The following is an 18,202-nucleotide window of genomic DNA, read 5'->3' on the forward strand; positions in this document are numbered from 1 at the left end:
GCACTATTGTCTCAAGACAACACGAAACTTAGAATTGAGAATGCTAAACTGATTGATAGACTAAGAAACCAACCGAGCTCAAACATCTGTAACAAGTAAAAAGTTATTCTCAGCGGTTGCATCAGATGCAGCTCGATCCATCAATGTAAATGAAGCCAACATTTTAAATGTAATTAGTAAAGAGATACAGGACAAAACAAAAAAAGAAATAAATGTATTCATATTTAGGATTCCAGAATCAACCAAAACAATGGAAATAGACCAAAAAAATGACATACTTCTGGGGTGTTTTTACAGGCCACCAAACAGCACACCTGAATTAAATGCAGAATTAAAACAAATCATAAAAGAAGCTAAAAATCTAGTGGATAACAAAAAACTCACTGGTATGTTTATAGCTGGAGATTTCAGCTACCCCAACATTGAATGGTCTGACAACCTGTGCGTATGTGTTAAAGGTAACTGTCATCAGAGCTTACACTTTGTCGACAATTTAAACGAAAATTATCTCCTCCATTTCGTGTTCGAACCAACGTTTTAGATTGAGAATGGAAAACAAACAAACATTCTAGATCTTGTAATAACGGACGACAGAGAAAGAGTGATAGACATGGAAATAGGACTACCACTAGGATCAAGCGATAAGGGACACAATGTCATTCAATGGAGTATCATCACAAACAGCACCATTATAAGAGAAATTTATCATGATAAATCAGACGCCTACAGGAAAGGTGATTATACAAGAATGAATGCAGCACTAGAGCGTATTGACTGGGATAAGGAGTTTGCAGGAAAATCAGCAAATGAGTGTTACGAAATGTTCTTAGAAAAATATAACAGCATGTGTTAGCAATTTATTTTGCCTGAACAAAACAAAACAAAAAGTACAAAAAAGGATCCACTTATACCGGCTGAAGTTAGGCGATTAATACGTCTTAAAAGAATACTCTGAAGTTGTCTAAGAGCAACAAGTCATAAAAATATCGAATTATTAAATGTATACAAAGTGACAAATAAGAATGTGAAAAAAGCCGTCAAGAAATCAGTGAGCGAGTACGAAAAAATAAATTTTGAAAAGATAAAGACAGGTCCTAGGATATTCTATTCGTATGCGAAAAGACACACAAAGTTAAAACATAAATTACAAATGTTGAGAGACAATACAGTTGCAATAATCTTCAACAAGAAAAAAATCGTCAATTGTCAAAATGAAAGTTTTCAATCTGTTTTCATGTCCGAGGGAGATACAGCATTTCCGAAATTCGATAAAGTAATAAATGAAGACATTCACTAGGACTGGAGGAGTGCGTTAAATTCAGAGAATGTAAAAAATAAACTAGAACAAATGGACGAAAACAAAGCGATGGGTAGTGAAATGGTGAGCCCGTATGTACTTAAGCAATGTGCGTCAACACTCTCGAAACCTCTAGCAATCATATTCAGCTTTACAATTGAGTCGGGCATAATACCGAATAGTTGGAGTGAATCAAGCATAACCCCTTTGTTAAAAAGAGGGCAGCCCATACCTAGCGTTAAACTATAGACCAGTGTCTTTAACGTTAGTTCCATGCAAAATTTTGGAAGGATTTATTCGTATAGCAACTTAATTTATGGAATTAAACAAAGAGAAGTGCAATGTTATGCACATTGGCAAAAAGAACCCAAAGACCATCTATACGGTTACAAAAAATTGTGTTGAGTACAAACTTGGCAAAACAACAGTAGAACGTGACCTCGGCGTATTGATCTCATCAGACAAATGGCATCATCAAGTTAAAGCAGCAGCAAAAGCGCTGAGTGTACTCAGAGTCATCAAGCGTAACTTCACTCATTTAAATACAGAAATGATGTGTACTCTGTACACATTGCTAGTTAGACCGCACCATGAGTTTGCAATCCCTGTATGGAATCCAACTTTGAAAGGTGATATTGAAACACTAGATAAATAAGTATATAAATGTATAAATAAAAAGTATATAAAGTATATAAAAAAAAAAGTATATAAAGTATATAAATAGTAAATAAGTAATGAATAAAATAAAGGTCCAACGTCACGCAACCAAACTGATACAGAATCTTAAGCATCTGTGTTATGAGGAGCGATTATCAAAAATGAAATTGACTACGTTGGAAATTAGGCGTTTACGCGGCGATCTACCCAGTCGGCAAATTTAGTTGTAAATGCGCATTAGAAACTCGTTTAAATACGTATCGATGTGGTATGTATGTTAGCCATTTTATCGTGTCGATTACGCATTAGATGCGTATAAAGACAGGCATACAATACGACGCCTACTGAGTATCAGACTCGCATTTGAAACTCTTGTAAACACGTATAAAACACGATAACCAGAGAATATTCAATACGATATTTTCCTGGTATTACATGCGCATTTAAAACTTTCCAGAATACGCATTATTTACGAATATTTGTTAGCCATTTTATCGTGTCAAACGCGCATTAAAAATAGACATCAGATGCGTATAAATACAGGTATACAATACGACGCCTACTGAGTATCAAACTCGGATTTAAACACGTATAAAACACGATAACCAGAAAATATTCAATACAATTTTATTAACTAATATGAATTCATAACATAATGATAATGACTAGCAGTAAGCAACCCGTAATACGGGTTATGAGTTATTAAATCATTAATAACAATAAAAACACATTAATAACTTGATATCCCAGTCGGCAAATTTAGTTGTAAATGCGCATTAGAAACTCGTTTAAATACGTATCGATGTGGTATGTATGTTAGCCATTTTATCGTGTCGAATACGCATAAGAAATACGCATTAGATGCGTATAAAGACAGGTATACAATACGACGCCTTCTGAGTATCAAACTCGCATTTGAAACTCTTGTAAACACGTATAAAACACGATAACCAGAGAATATTCAATACGATATTTTCCTGGTATTACATGCGCATTTAAAACTTTCCAGAATACGCATTATTTACGAATATTTGTTAGCCATTTTATCGTGTCAAACGCGCATTAAAAATAGACATCAAATGCGTATACAGACAGTATACAATACGACATCAGATGCGTAGACAGGTATACAATACGACGCCTACTGAGTATCAAACTCGCATTTAAACACGTATAAAACACGATAACCAGAGAATATTCAATACAATTTTGTTAACTAATATGAATTCATAACATAATGATAATGACTAGCAGTAAGCAACCCATAATACGGGTTATGAGTTATTAAATCGTTAATAACAACAAAAACACATTAATAACTTGATATATTATCTAAAAAATTAAATACAAATTTATCTATAAATATTTTAACTTTGACTCCCTTTCAGTAACGTCATTGCTTATAGTTAACGACGAAGACCGCATTAACATCAGTTGAGTTCTTTTTAAAATCTGTCACAACACAGGTACCAGAAACGGAAAGCCTGAAAATACCTAAAAAATGAAATTTAAAAAAAAATTACAATTTTTAATTACAAAAGTACTATTTGCATTGTATTGTTAGTAGAATTAGGATAATAATAACAGAAAATATATATTCCGTGACTACAGAATAATTAAAAAAGATTATAAAAAGGCTAGACAACACAATGTAGTAACACTGGCAAATAACACCACAACTTAATAAAATATTTTATTAACTTAAATACTTGGACTGAAAAGATTTTATTTATTACAATATTTGAACAATCGAGGGACAATTATAGTTAAACAATTTAAACAATTATACCATAAAATAGCAACCAAATCGTAAAATATTTCTTAGAAATGATCTATTTTTTTCATTTGACTACTATTTTTAAGTTGCCTATAAGCATTTACATTATAACTTCGTTGAGCCTAATACTATCTATTTCAATTTAACTATTATCATTAAACATATTACCAGTAATCTTATATTGCTGCAACTGAATAAATGAACGTAAAAGAATCTTACAAATTGTGATCTTTTCTAATCAAAGACTTTATTTAAACTTAAGATTTATTGAAATCCATATCTTTTTATATGTTTACATACATCAGTCGTTTATCAAAAATATTAAACAACATTTATTTACATCAATTATTTTTAATTAAAAAAGAATCTAGACTACAATGCACAAAATTATTTTTACCTTAATGCATAAAAATAATAAATGCACAACCTTGTATAAAAAAATGAAGCAATGTCAATCAGTATATTTTACTCTAAATTAATTATATATATATATATATATATATATATATATATATATATATATATATATATATATATATATATATATATATATATATATACAGGGGAACATGGGGTAAAATGACGAATGGGGCAAGATGACGACCTACAGTTATCTCTTAAGCAAAACTAAATATAAAAGTTGATTTTAGCTGAAAGGGAAGTAGATTTTACTAGATCAATGGTTTCTTTTTAAATATTATTTTTGTGACGAAATCTAAGTATTAAAATAGTTTTTCCGACATTGAAAAAAAAACTTTTTATCCTCGTTTGACTTGATTTATTACATTGCTATATCACCAGCTAAAGGTAAGTTTTATTTTTTGGGACAGACTAAGATACAGGCGTTTTTTGAAACAGTCGTCATCTTGCCCCATGTTCCCCTATATATCTATTCACATACCTTTAAAAAGTGGTATTACACTTTACACAATGAAATATGGAAATACATCATTTTTTTCAACTACTTTTAAAAGGAATTTATTTATTTATTCTAGTCTGTTATTTTTTCTAAGAAAGAATGTTTATAAAGATACAGAGAAATATAAAATATACTGAAATATAGGCAGATTTATGTTTATAAACTTTTGTGTCAACAAATTACAGTCAGTTTTCCATGTTAAATACATAAAATATATATCTAATATATCTAATATAACATATACCAAATATCAAATAAATCCAATATAAAATAAAACAAAATAGTAAACTTACTCAAATCAGTATCAGTTATACCGTGTGAAGTAACTAAAAAACACTTCAATTATTTTCAATTGCTCTAAAAAATAACTTTTAGCTCTTTCCAATTGCACTAAAAAGAAAAAAAAAAACTTACTTAGATAAGTTGCCTAGTTATTAAGAATCTGAAGACAAATAAGTAAAAAAACAAAGAACAAACAAACATTTATTTGTTAAAACTACTATATTTAAACAAATTAAATTTAAAAGTGTAATGCCAACTCTCCTTTTAGGCTAAAAAAATTTTTTAGCTCAAATTTGCTTGCATACCTTGCTTGTAAAACCATGTGAATAAGAAACACATTTAGAAAAGCCAAGAAACTACTTAAAGATGACATATGCAACATTGAAGTTTGAACGTTCACTGGACTAATTATTAGCAGATGTTTTTAAAAAATTCATAAAAATTTATATATATTCGTTCTTTTATATTGCATAAGTCCATCATATGATAAATCTGAAATGAAAAAATGTAACGGATAAGTAAATACAAAGAAAAACATCATATATGAATCACAAATCAATATATCAGATAAAGATAAGATGTCATGACAAGAGAGTAGTAGTTGTTAAATATTGTTATTTCATGTTAGCTTTTTGAAAACAATTCATGTTGGTACGTCATGGTTCTAAAAATTTAAATTAAGATATAAACAAAATGTATATATGGCAAAATGATTTTTTTTGAGTGGCTTTTACTGAAAGATTAAAAGCAGTGAGTTTCAATAATAAAACCACTTATAATTTTTAACAATAGACACCAACATAAAGGTAAGCCAAATGTAACATTAGTAACATAAATAACAACTTCATGCAAAATCTTGTTCAACACGTTTGCCAAGTCACACACTTTGAAAACATGGTCCATAAATATTATAAGAAGTGTTTATATATGTTATATAAATTTAAATAAATATATTGTGTTTTATAGTTAGTATATATGTTTATATTATGTTGTTTCTGTGTCATGGAAACAACATAATATAAACATATATACTAACTATAAAACACAATATATTTATTTAAATTTATATAACATATATAAACACTTCTTATAATATTTATATACACAATAGATACATTTTACACTATTTTAAAAATGCATTTATAAAACAATTATATAACACATATTACCACATACATATATTTATCAAAAACATTTTAATTTTGAACATAATATAAACATATATGCAAACTATAAACATATATAGCTTGAATTGCGTGAACAAAAAATTTAAAAATAACATGAAAAAATCTAAAACGATTCATATATATATATATTATATATATATATATATATATATATATATATATATATATATATATATATATATATATATATATATATATATATATATATATATATATATATATATATATACATACATATATATATATATATATATATATATATATATATATATATATTCATATATAAAGACATATATCTCGTAATAAAATATCAAATTATAATCATATTTAATTTAAATCAAATACTTATTGAATAAAGAACAAAAAACAGATAAAAGAACTGCAATCCTAATAACAAAATTTAACGCTTAGCAACAATTAAAATGTCAGTGCTGGCTCAAAAATTTAACTTACTTTTCTAAATTTTCTAAAACAGAACAAAAAAAGGTAATAGCATAACAGAAATGTCAATAAAATAGTAATCAACGGAATAAAATAAGCAAGGTATGAAATGATAGGATTTAACGTATATTTGAATTATATTAATTTAGGACCTCATAAAACTAAATTAATAAATTTAAAAGTAGTAATAAATATTTTTATGATAAAGTTTTAGTAACTCTTTTAGTGCAAAAAAAGTATTGTAAGTAAAACTGTACTGGAGATAATTTACTAAATTTCTCAAGAAACCTTTTTAGTTTAAATTTTATATTCGCTATATCAGTTTAAGCATGCGCTTTAAAAGCAAAGAATCTCGTTTTTCCCTTATTTATTAATATTTGATCAAAATCGGGTTCAATATCATATCCGATTTTGATCAAATATTATTAATACGTATTTTTGATAAATAAGTGGTATTGAACTCGAATTCGAAACTTAAAACTAAATGCGTATTTTTCTGGTATCAATGGCGGTATGTTATACGTGATCAATACTCCGAGTATTTACAATACTAGATATGCCGACTGGGATATTATCTAAAAAATTAAATACAAATTTATCTATAAATATTTTAACTTTGAATCCATATCAGTAACGTCATTGCTTATAGTTAACAACGAAGACCGCATTAACATCAGTTGAGTTCTTTTTAAAATCTGTCACAACACAGGTACCAGAAACGGAAAGTCTAGTAAAGCCTGCAAATACCTAAAAAATGAAATTAAAAAAAAATTACAATTTTTAATTACAAAAGTACTATTTGCATTTTATTGTTAGTAGAATTAGGATAATAATAACAGAAAATATATATTCCGTGACTACAGAATAATTAAAAAAGATTATAAAAAGGCTAGACAACACAATGTAGTAACACTGGCAAATAACACCACAACTTAATAAAATATTTTATTAACTTAAATACTTGGACTGAAAAGATTTTATTTATTACAATATTTGAACAATCGAGGGACAATTATAGTTAAACAATTTAAACAATTATGCCATAAAATAGCAAGCAAATCGTAAAATATTTCTTAGAAATGATCTATTTTTTTTCATTTGACTACTATTTTCAAGTTGCCTATAAGCATTTACATTAATAACTTCGTTGAGTCTAATACTAATTATTTCAATTTAACTATTATCATTAAACATATTACCAGTAATCTTAATATTGCTGCAACTGAATAAATGAACGTAAAAGAATCTTACAAATTGTGATCTTTTCTAATCAAAGACTTTATTTAAACTTAAGATTTATTGAAATCCATATCTTTTTATATGATTACATACAATAGTCGTTTATCAAAAATATTAAACAACATTTATTTACATCAATTATTTTTAATTAAAAAAGAATCTAGACTACAATGCACAAAATTATTTTTACCTTAATGCATAAAAATAATAAATTCACATTCTTGTATAAAAAAATGAAGCAATGTCAATCAGTATATTTTACTCTAAATTAATTATTTAAATATATGTATATATATATATATATATATATATATATATATATATATATATATATATATATGTGTGGGAATATGGGGTAAAATGACGAATGGGGCAAGATGACGACCTACAGTTATCTCTTTAGCAAAACTAAATATAACAGTTGACTTTAGCTGAAAGGGAAGTAGATTAATTTTACTAGATTTATCAATGGTTTCTTTTTAAATATTATTTTTATGATGAAAGCTAAGTATTAAAAAAGTTTTTCTGACATTGAGAAAAAAACTTTTTATCCTCGTTTGACTTGATTTATTACATCGCTACATCACCAGCTAAAGGTAAGTTTAATTTTTTGGGACAGACTAAGATACAGGCGTTTTTCGAAACAGTCATCATCTTGCTCCATGTTCCCCTATATATCTATTCACATACCTTTAAATAGTGGTATTACACTTTACACAATGAAATATGGAAATACATCATCATTTTTTTCAACTACTTTCAAAAAGAATTTATTTATTTTTTCTAGTCTGTTATTTTTTCTAAGAAAGAATATTTATAAAGATACAGAGAAATATAAAATATACTGAAATATAGGCAGATTTATGTTTATAAACTTTTGTGTCAACAAATTACAGTCAGTTTTCCATGTTAAATACATAAAATATATATCTAATATATCTAATATAACATATACCAAATATCAAATAAATCCAATATAAAATAAAACAAAATAGTAAACTTACTCAAATCAGTATCAGTTATACCGTGTGAAGTAACTAAAAAACACTTCAATTATTTTCAATTGCTCTAAAAAATAACTTTTAGCTCTTTCCAATTGCACTAAAAAGAAAAAAAAAAACTTACTTAGATAAGTTGCCAAGTTCTTAAGAATCTGAAAATAAATAAGTAAAAAAACAAAGAACAAACAAACATTTATTTGTTAAAACTCCTATATTTAAACAAATTAAATTTAAAAAAGTGTAACGCCAATTCTCCTTGAAGGCTAAAAAAAAATTTTCAACTCAAATTTGCTTGCATACCTTGCTTGTAAAACCATGTGAATAAGAAACACATTTAGAAAAGCCAAGAAACTACTTAAAGATGACATATGCAACATTGAAGTTTGAACGTTCACTGGACTAATTATTAGCAGATGTTTTTAAAAAATTCATAAAAATTTATATATATTCGTTCTTTTATATTGCATAAATCCATCATATGATAAATCTGAAATAAAAAAATGTAATGGATAAGTAAATACAAAGAAAAACATCATATATGAATCACAAAACAATATATCAGATAGAAATAAGATGTCATGATAAGAGAGTAGTAGTTGTTAAGTATTGTTATTTCATGTTAGCTTTTAGAAAACAATTCATGTTGGTACGTCATGGTTCTAAAAATTCAAATTAAGATATAAACAAAATCTATGTGGCAAAATGATTTTTCTTGAGTGGCTTTTAGTGAATGATTAAAAGCAGTGACTTTCAATAATAAAACCACTTATAATTTTTAACAATAGACACCAACATAAAGGTAAGCCAACTGTAACAACATTAGTAACATAAATAACAACTTTATGCAAAATCTTGCTCAACACGTTTGCCAAGTCACACACTTTGAAAACATGGTCCATAAATATTATAAGTAGTGTTTATATATGTTATATAAATTTAAATAAATATATTGTATTTTATAGTTAGTATATATGTTTATATTATGTTGTTTCTATGCCATGGAAACAACATAATATAAACATATATACTAACTATAAAACACAAAATATTTATTTAAATTTATATAACATATATAAACACTTCTTATAATATTTATATACACAATAGATACATTTTATATTATTTTAAAAATACATTTATAAAACAATTATATAACACATATTACCACATACATATATTTATCAAAAACTTTTTAATTTTGAACATAATATAAACACATATGCAAACTATAAACATATATAACTTGAATTGCGTGAACAAAAAATTTAAAATTATCATGAAAAAATCTAAAAAGGTTCATATATATTTATATATAAAGACATATATCTCGTAATAAAATATCAAACTATAATCATATTTAATTTAAATCAAATACTTATTGAATAAAGAACAAAAAACAGACAAAAGAACTGCAATCCTAATAACAAAATTTTACGTTTAGCAACAATTAAAATGTCAGTGTTGGCTCAAAATTTTAACTTATTTTTCTAAATTTTCTAAAACAGAACAAAAAAAGGTAATAGCATAAGTTATGCTATTACCTTTTTTTGTTCTGTTTTAGAAAATTTATGCCATAACAGAAATGTCAGAAATGTTATGCCATAACAGAAATGTCAATAAAATAGTAATCAACGGAATAAAATAAGCAAGGTATGAAATGATAGGATTTAACGTATATTTGAATTGTATTAATTTAGGACTTCATAAAACTAAATTAATAAATTTAAAAGTAGTAATAAATATTTTTATGATAAGGTTTTAGTAACTCTTTTAGTGCAAAAAAGTACTGTAATTGTACTGGAGATAATTTACTAAATTGCTCAAGAGAAACCTTTTTAATTTAAATTTTATTTCGGCTATATCAGTTTAAGCATGCGCTTTAAAAGCAAAGATTTTCGTTTTCCCCTTATTTGTTGATATTTGATCAAAATCGGGTTCAATATCATATCCGATTTTGATCAAATATTATAAATACGTATTTTTGATAAATAAGTGGTATTGAACTCGAATTCGAAACTTAAAACTAAATGCGCATTTTTCTGGTATCAATGGCAGTATGTTATAGGTGATCAATACTCCGAGTATTTACAATACTAGATATGCCGACTGGGTTCATTGCTTATAGGTAACGACATAAAGACCGCATTAACGTCAGTTCTTTTTAAAATCTGTCACAACACAAGTACCAGAAAAGGAAAGTCAAGGAAAGCCTGCAAATACCTTAAAAAAGACATAAAAAAAAAATTACAATTTATAATTACAAAAGTACTATTTGCATTTTATTGTTAGTAGAATTAGGATAATAATAACAGAAAATATATGAACCTGTCATTTCAAAAAGGGCACAAGTCCATTTACTAAAACTTTTCAAAATCAACAAAAATATGATTTTTATTAAAATAATGTCTAGGTTGCTAAAGAAATTAAACATAGAAGTAGATAAATAAAGAACGTATATAACTTATGTATTTTTTATTTTTTATAAAAAAAACATAAATCACACAGAAATTTTTAATTCAAACTTATAAACTAACTGCTAAAAGTTTTGGACTTATGTCCTTTTCGAAATGACAGGTTCATATATTCTGTCTACAGAATAATTAAAAAAGATTATAAAAAGGCTAGACAACACAATGTATACATTGTTACTATAGTAACGCTGGCAAATAACACCACAACTTAATAAGATATTTTATTAACTTAAATACTTGGACTAAAAAGATTTTATTTTTTACAATATTTGAACAAGCAAGGGACAATTATAGTTAAACAATTTGAGCAACTATATGCTAAAATAGCAAGCAACTCGTAAAATATTTCTTATAAATGGTCATTATCATTTGTGGTATTAAGAAATACGTAAGAGCTCAGTAATTACATAAGTTTTATTAAATCTCCCTCTCATCTAAGAGAGAGAGAGAGAGAGAAAGTGTTTCCAAAGCATCATGTTAACAAATGTAAAAAAGCACGGAATAAATGCTAGTAACTGGTTTTATTATGTTACCAGTAAACAAAATTATTTTTACCTTGATTAAAAGCTAATTTCCAGCATTTCTTAATTAAGCACCAGCTTCTCTCTAACTGTTGACTAATGATTAATAGAGTAAATTTCACATCATACTAAATTTACAAAATTAAAACCATGTTTCAACAGTTAGCTAACTAATCAAAAGATGACCAAAAACTTCTGAAGTGTCTAAAGTAAAATCAAATTAACAGACATTAACACTGCTTGACACTGAATTCTGTCAAGTAAGTTTTCTGCACGCCGAGTTGCATTTCTTACATTTCAACAACGATTAATTTCATCCTGCCTAGATCTATTTTTTTCATTTGACAACTATTTTCAAGTTGCCTATTAGCATTTTATATTAATAACTTCGTTGAGCCTAATACTATCTGCTTCAATTTAACTGTTATCATTAAACGTATTACCAGTAATCTTACTATGGTTACAATTGAATAAATGAACGTAAAAGAATCTTAAAACTTGTGATCTTTTCTAATCAAAGACTTTATTTAAACTTAAGATTTATTGAAATCCATATCTTTTTATATGTTTATATACATAAGTCGTTAATCAAAAATATTTAACAATATTTATTTACATCAATTATTTTTAATTTAACAAAGAATCTACAATGCACAAAATTATTGTTACCATAATGAACTAAAGTAATAAATGCACAATCTTGTATAAAAAATTGAAGCAATGTCAGTCAGTATATTTGACTCTAAAGTAATTATATATATATAATATATATATATATATATATATATATATATATATATATATATATATATATATATATATAAATATACTAAAATATAGGCAGACTTAAGTTTATAAACTTTCGTGTCAACAAATTACAGTCAGTTTTCCATGTTAAATACACAAAATATATATCTAATATAATATATATCAAATATAAAATAAATCCAATATAAAATAAAACAAAATAGTAAACTTACTCAAACCAGTATCAGTTACACCGTGTGAAGAAACTAAAAAACACATCAGTTCTTTTCAATAACTCTAAAAAATAACTTTCAGCTCTTTCCAATAGCACTAAAAAATAAAACAAAACTTGCTTAGCTGAGTTGCCTAGTGTATAAGAATCTGAAAACAGATAAGTAAAAAACCAAGAACAAACAAACATTTATTTGTTAGAACTACTATATTAAAACAAATTAAATTAAACAAAGAATAACGCCAATTCTCCTTTAAAGCTAAAAAAAATCTTCAGCTCAAATTTGCTTGCAGACCTTGCTTGTAAAACCATGTTAATAAGAAACACATTCAGAAAAGCCTAGAAAAAATTCATAAAAATTTACATACATTTGTTCTTTTATATCACATAAATCCATCATATGATAAATCTGAAATGAAAAAATGTAATGGATAAGTAAATACAAAGAAAAACATCATATATGAACCGAAAATCAATATATCTGATAGAGATAAGATGTCATGATAAGAGAGTAGTAGTTGTTAAATATTGTTATTTCATGTTAGCTTTTAGAAAACAAATCATATGGGTACTTATGGTTCTAAAAATTCAAATTGAGATATAAACAAAATATATATACGGCAAAATGATTTTTCTTGAGTGGCTTTTAGTGAATGATTAAAAGCAGTGAGTTTCAATAACACCAACATAAAGGTAAGCCAAATGTAACAACATTAGTAACATAAATAACAACTTTACGCAAAATCTTGCTCAACACATTTGCCAAGTCACACACTTTGAAAACATGGAAACAACATAATATAAACATATATAATAACTATAAAACACAATACATTTATTTAACTTTATATAACATATATAAACACCTCATATAATATTTATATACACAATAGATACATTTTATACTATTTTAATGACACATTTTTAGAACAATTACATAACACATAATACCACATACATATATTTATCAAAAACTTTTTAACTTTGAACATAATATAAATATATATGCAAACTATAAACATATATAACTTGAATTGCGCGAACAAAAAATTAAAAAATAACATGAAAAAATCTAAAAAGATTCATTTATATATTCATATATAAAAACATATATCTCATAATAAAATATCAAATTATAATCATATTTAATTTAAATCAAATACTTATTGAATAAAGAGCAAAAAACAGATAGAAGAACTGCAATCCTTATAACAAAATTTAACGTTTAGCAACAATAAAATGTCAGTGTTGGCTCGAAATTTTAATTTATTTTTCTAAATTTTTTAAAACAGTACAAAAAGAAAGGTAATAGCATAACAGAAATGTTAATAAAATAATAATCAACATAATAAAATAAGTAAGGTATGAAATGATAGGATTTATAATATATTTGAATTATATTAATTTAGGACTTCATAACACTAAATAAGTTTAAAAGTAGTAATAAATATTTTTATGATAAAGTTTTAGTAACTTTTTTAGTACAAATAAGTACTGTAACTGTATTGGAGATATGCGATACTGCTTTAGCAGAACGATATCTCTTCATACAACTTTTCATGTATTCCTGACTATTCCTTTTTACTAAATTTCTCAAGAGAAAACTTTTTAATTTAAATTTTGCTTTCACAATTTCAGTTAAAGCATGCACTTTAAAGCAAAGATTTTCCTTTTCCTGTTATATGTTGATATTTGATCAAAATCGGGTACGATATCGTATCCGATTTTGATCAAATATTAAATAATACGTATTTTTGATAAATAAGTGGTATTGAACTCGAATTCGAAACTTAAAAGTAAATGCGTATTTTTATGGTATCAACGGCGGTATGTTATACGTGATCAATACTCCGAATATTTACAATACTAGATTTGCTGGGACTGGGAGTGTAGGCTATCATAACGCATATATAAACATATACATACGCATATATAACGCATATATAACCATATATGTGTTTCGTGATGTAATTCGCACTGATCTCAAAATATAACTGGATAGCTGGTTCTATTGTTTTTTCCGAAAAAAGTTGAAGCTAAAATTGGCCTCCCAAGATGGCGGCGATTATAGTTCCTAGCGGTGAAACCGATATACATTTTAAATGGCTATATCAAATTACTAAAAAAAATAATTAAATAAGCTTATAAATTTGTTAAAAATAAAAGAAAACAAATGAATTTTATAAATATAAGAGAAAAAAAGAAATATTTTTTTTGTATAATTGAATTTATTATTAAATGGCATTTACAAATTTAGTTAAGTCTTATGTATAAGTATTGGGAACTAAAAACTATAAGTCTTATAGTTTTTAGTTCCCAATGCTGTATGCTAGAAGGTTAATAATATAACAGTATGATAAACGGCAATCATTTCTACCCTCTATATTCTCTACTACTATACTCACTATTTTTTGTAGCAAGATGACATTTTGTACAAATTCTACATGAATTGTTAACTGAGTGCTGTGAGTATACAAAAACTTAGGGGTTCCTTCTAGAATTATATTATACTTGAATTCTATTATTGCATAAACTATTTGAATAAAATATTATTAAGTGTCACTTATACTGGTAAAAAAAAAACAGGTCTGAATTATAGTTATTTATAACAACTTTTAAAACAAATAAAAAGTAAATAATAGTTTCTTATAGTTTGAAGGATAATCACTCAATACAATTGAAGAAACAAATGTATATAAAAATACATTGTTTGAAAAAAATTTATTTATATCTTCATATAGAAATATTCAAAACATTTCCTCCTCTTTGAATTATCTCCTTAACTTTAATTAAATATCCTGCTTACCTGTATTATGGTTATATATTACAGCTTGCTGACTTTTTTTATATTATTGAACTGTAAATAGCTGTTAAATAATTTTATAAATATGTTGTTGAGTTTATTTGCATAATAGATTGATTATATGACATTAAATTCAAGTAAATGATTTGCTAAAGAATATCATTAGTCTTAAAGAGATTACTGCTACACAAATGATCTTGTATAATCGAAAAACTGATTTCATTGGATATTTGGCAGCAATTAAATCTGCTTAAGGTATTTCTTGACTGGGTTGAAAAAGAAGGTTCACCATCACAATTATTTATTATCATATAAGTTCAGTCAAAACCATCTAGAGCTCTTTTTTGGTGCTGTGAGATCTGCAGAAATGTTTAACAGCAATATCTATTCCCAACTATTTACATATAAATAACTTTTTATTCAAAATACTGTTCAATTTTCAAATGAAAACTGCAGCATCAGAGATAAAACTCATATATATGTTTTAGACGATTCTTTTGGTGATTTTAGTACTAAAATATCTTTTACTGAAATTGAATTAATAAGAAAATATGATTTGTTAGAGAGAACCAACAGTTAGTGATCACGATAATGCAGATATTCCAAACTGCAACAATCTATTTGAATACAAAAAAACTTTGATCCCATATATTGCTGGATACATAGATAAAATGACTTAAAAAAAAATATCCTCATTAAATGTCAGAATGCACTAGTACTCCCTTTCCATTTAAAACAAAATAGCTTTTTAAAATTCAAAGACAGGAGGTTTGATTAAACCAACCATAAGTGTTATATGCAACGAAACAGAAAGGTGTTTCCAAATTAATTGGTTGTTTTAATAGATTGCCTCTTTCCAAATGAAATTGGAATTCAAAATGCACTAGCAAGTGCTGCTTTGAGATCAGTCGATTTCTTGAAAATAATAATTGATCTAGCTCCTCATGTTTCACTCAACTATAAGTGATAACAATATATTTTCCTTGTTTTAGCTCATTTGGCAGTTTGGCTGCCAAATTAACTAGAAAAATAAAAATATATATATATATATAGATATATATAATAAAATAATATGACACAAATAACTATATAAAAAAATTCTAGAAGGAACCCCTGAGTTGTGTGTACTCACAGAGCTCAGCTAATAGTTCATGCAGCATTTGTAAATTTGTGATATCTATTTGAAAAACTAATTTCATAATAGTTTATTTTAAAAAGATATTTAGCTGCCTAACATGCAGTTATGTTATTAACCTTCTAGCACACAGCATTGGGTAGTTAAGAACTAAAAGGTGCATAAATTGTATTATAAACAATATTAAACAAATAATTTATAGTAAAACTAAAATTAAAAGAAAGTAGTTAAATGAAAAATAAACAAAATATGAATAAAATTGTTTCAGTTTTTCAAACTTAAAATAATTATTCGAAAGTTGTTTGAAAATTGTTAACTTGTATAACTACTAGTTCCTTATTTGTTCTTTACTAATGTTAAATAAACTAATTCTTAATTAAAAAAACTGAAAATTTTTATCTTATTTAATAACATTTATTTATCTTTAAAAAAGCAAGATATTATACAAACTTATTGTTTAGAATATATTTTGTTAAACAATAGAGAAATTTACGTAAATATGTAATATTGCCTTTTTTTTTAATTATTGTTATGTAAAACCAAAAATTATATTTGAGGCATGTACATTTCATAATATTTATATATGTAAATGACATATAAGTTCGTAACAAAAATTTCTTTATTTGTAATCAACCGAAACCGTCGCCATCTTGGGAGGCCAAAACTGGCTTCAAAAAATTTGCCGCATACGCTATCCAGTTATATTTTGAGATCAATGGTAATTCGCTACACCATCTATTTTACTATTACTATTACTAAAATATATAAAAAAAAGTTTTTATTTATTATTACGATTCATATTACATAAACTGTTATATATTACATATTATTTACAAAGTAATGCTATTCAAAATACAAGATATTAATATTTATTTAAAGATGTCTTTCGCTTTTTTTATCGAGAAGCGTTATCATCTTCGTTGTCTTCTTCACTTCTCTTGTCACTGTCTGTATCTTTCGTGTCAATCGAAACTGCTGTTTTCTTATATCGCCACAGCCGACCACCACAATCTCTTGGGTTATTGAAAATTCGTTCGGAATTTCGGAATTGTTCAATGCGTTTAATAAGTTATTTCATTAATTTATTTTTGTTATTCAAAAAATCTTTATTTACATTCTTGCTGTTTATCTTAAGTTAGGAAAGTTACAAATAAAATTTGCATATTAATAAATATTATAATTTAAAATAAGTTAATAACGTTTTTATATAAAAAGATTTATTAATAATTTCAGTAAAATAAGTTAGCTGGTAAAGTAAATCGAAAATAACAACAAAAAAATCAAAAATAAAACATGCAATGAAACGTATTATATATTTTATATTTGCGTAAAACATAAACGAAGATAATTAAATAATATTATAATATTATTAATTATTAGCAATATTTACAATAATTACAAAAATTTTTTTTTTTTTTAAATTTACAAATACAAAATTTACATAGATATTTAATGTATATCTGTAAATTGAAAAAAAAAAAAAAAAAAAAATT

General features: G+C 25.6%; 2 long non-coding RNA genes across 2 annotated transcripts; both read right to left on the minus strand.

Moving 5' to 3' along the window:
• Positions 1-3,262: 3,262 nt before the first annotated feature.
• On the minus strand, positions 3,263-5,871 carry LOC136077719 (uncharacterized). Its single transcript, XR_010637212.1, has 3 exons — positions 5,238-5,871; positions 4,944-5,040; positions 3,263-3,448 (listed from the first exon to the last, which is right to left on the minus strand). It is a non-coding gene; the product is annotated as an uncharacterized LOC136077719 (long non-coding RNA).
• A 954-nt stretch (positions 5,872-6,825) lies between these two features.
• LOC136078118 (uncharacterized) lies at positions 6,826-18,106 on the minus strand. Its single transcript, XR_010637542.1, has 5 exons — positions 13,140-18,106; positions 12,773-12,869; positions 9,101-9,287; positions 8,804-8,900; positions 6,826-7,307 (listed from the first exon to the last, which is right to left on the minus strand). It is a non-coding gene; the product is annotated as an uncharacterized LOC136078118 (long non-coding RNA).
• Positions 18,107-18,202: the final 96 nt, after the last annotated feature.

Source organism: Hydra vulgaris, chromosome 03, assembly GCF_038396675.1.
Source record: "Hydra vulgaris chromosome 03, alternate assembly HydraT2T_AEP".
NCBI lineage: Eukaryota > Metazoa > Cnidaria > Hydrozoa > Anthoathecata > Hydridae > Hydra > Hydra vulgaris.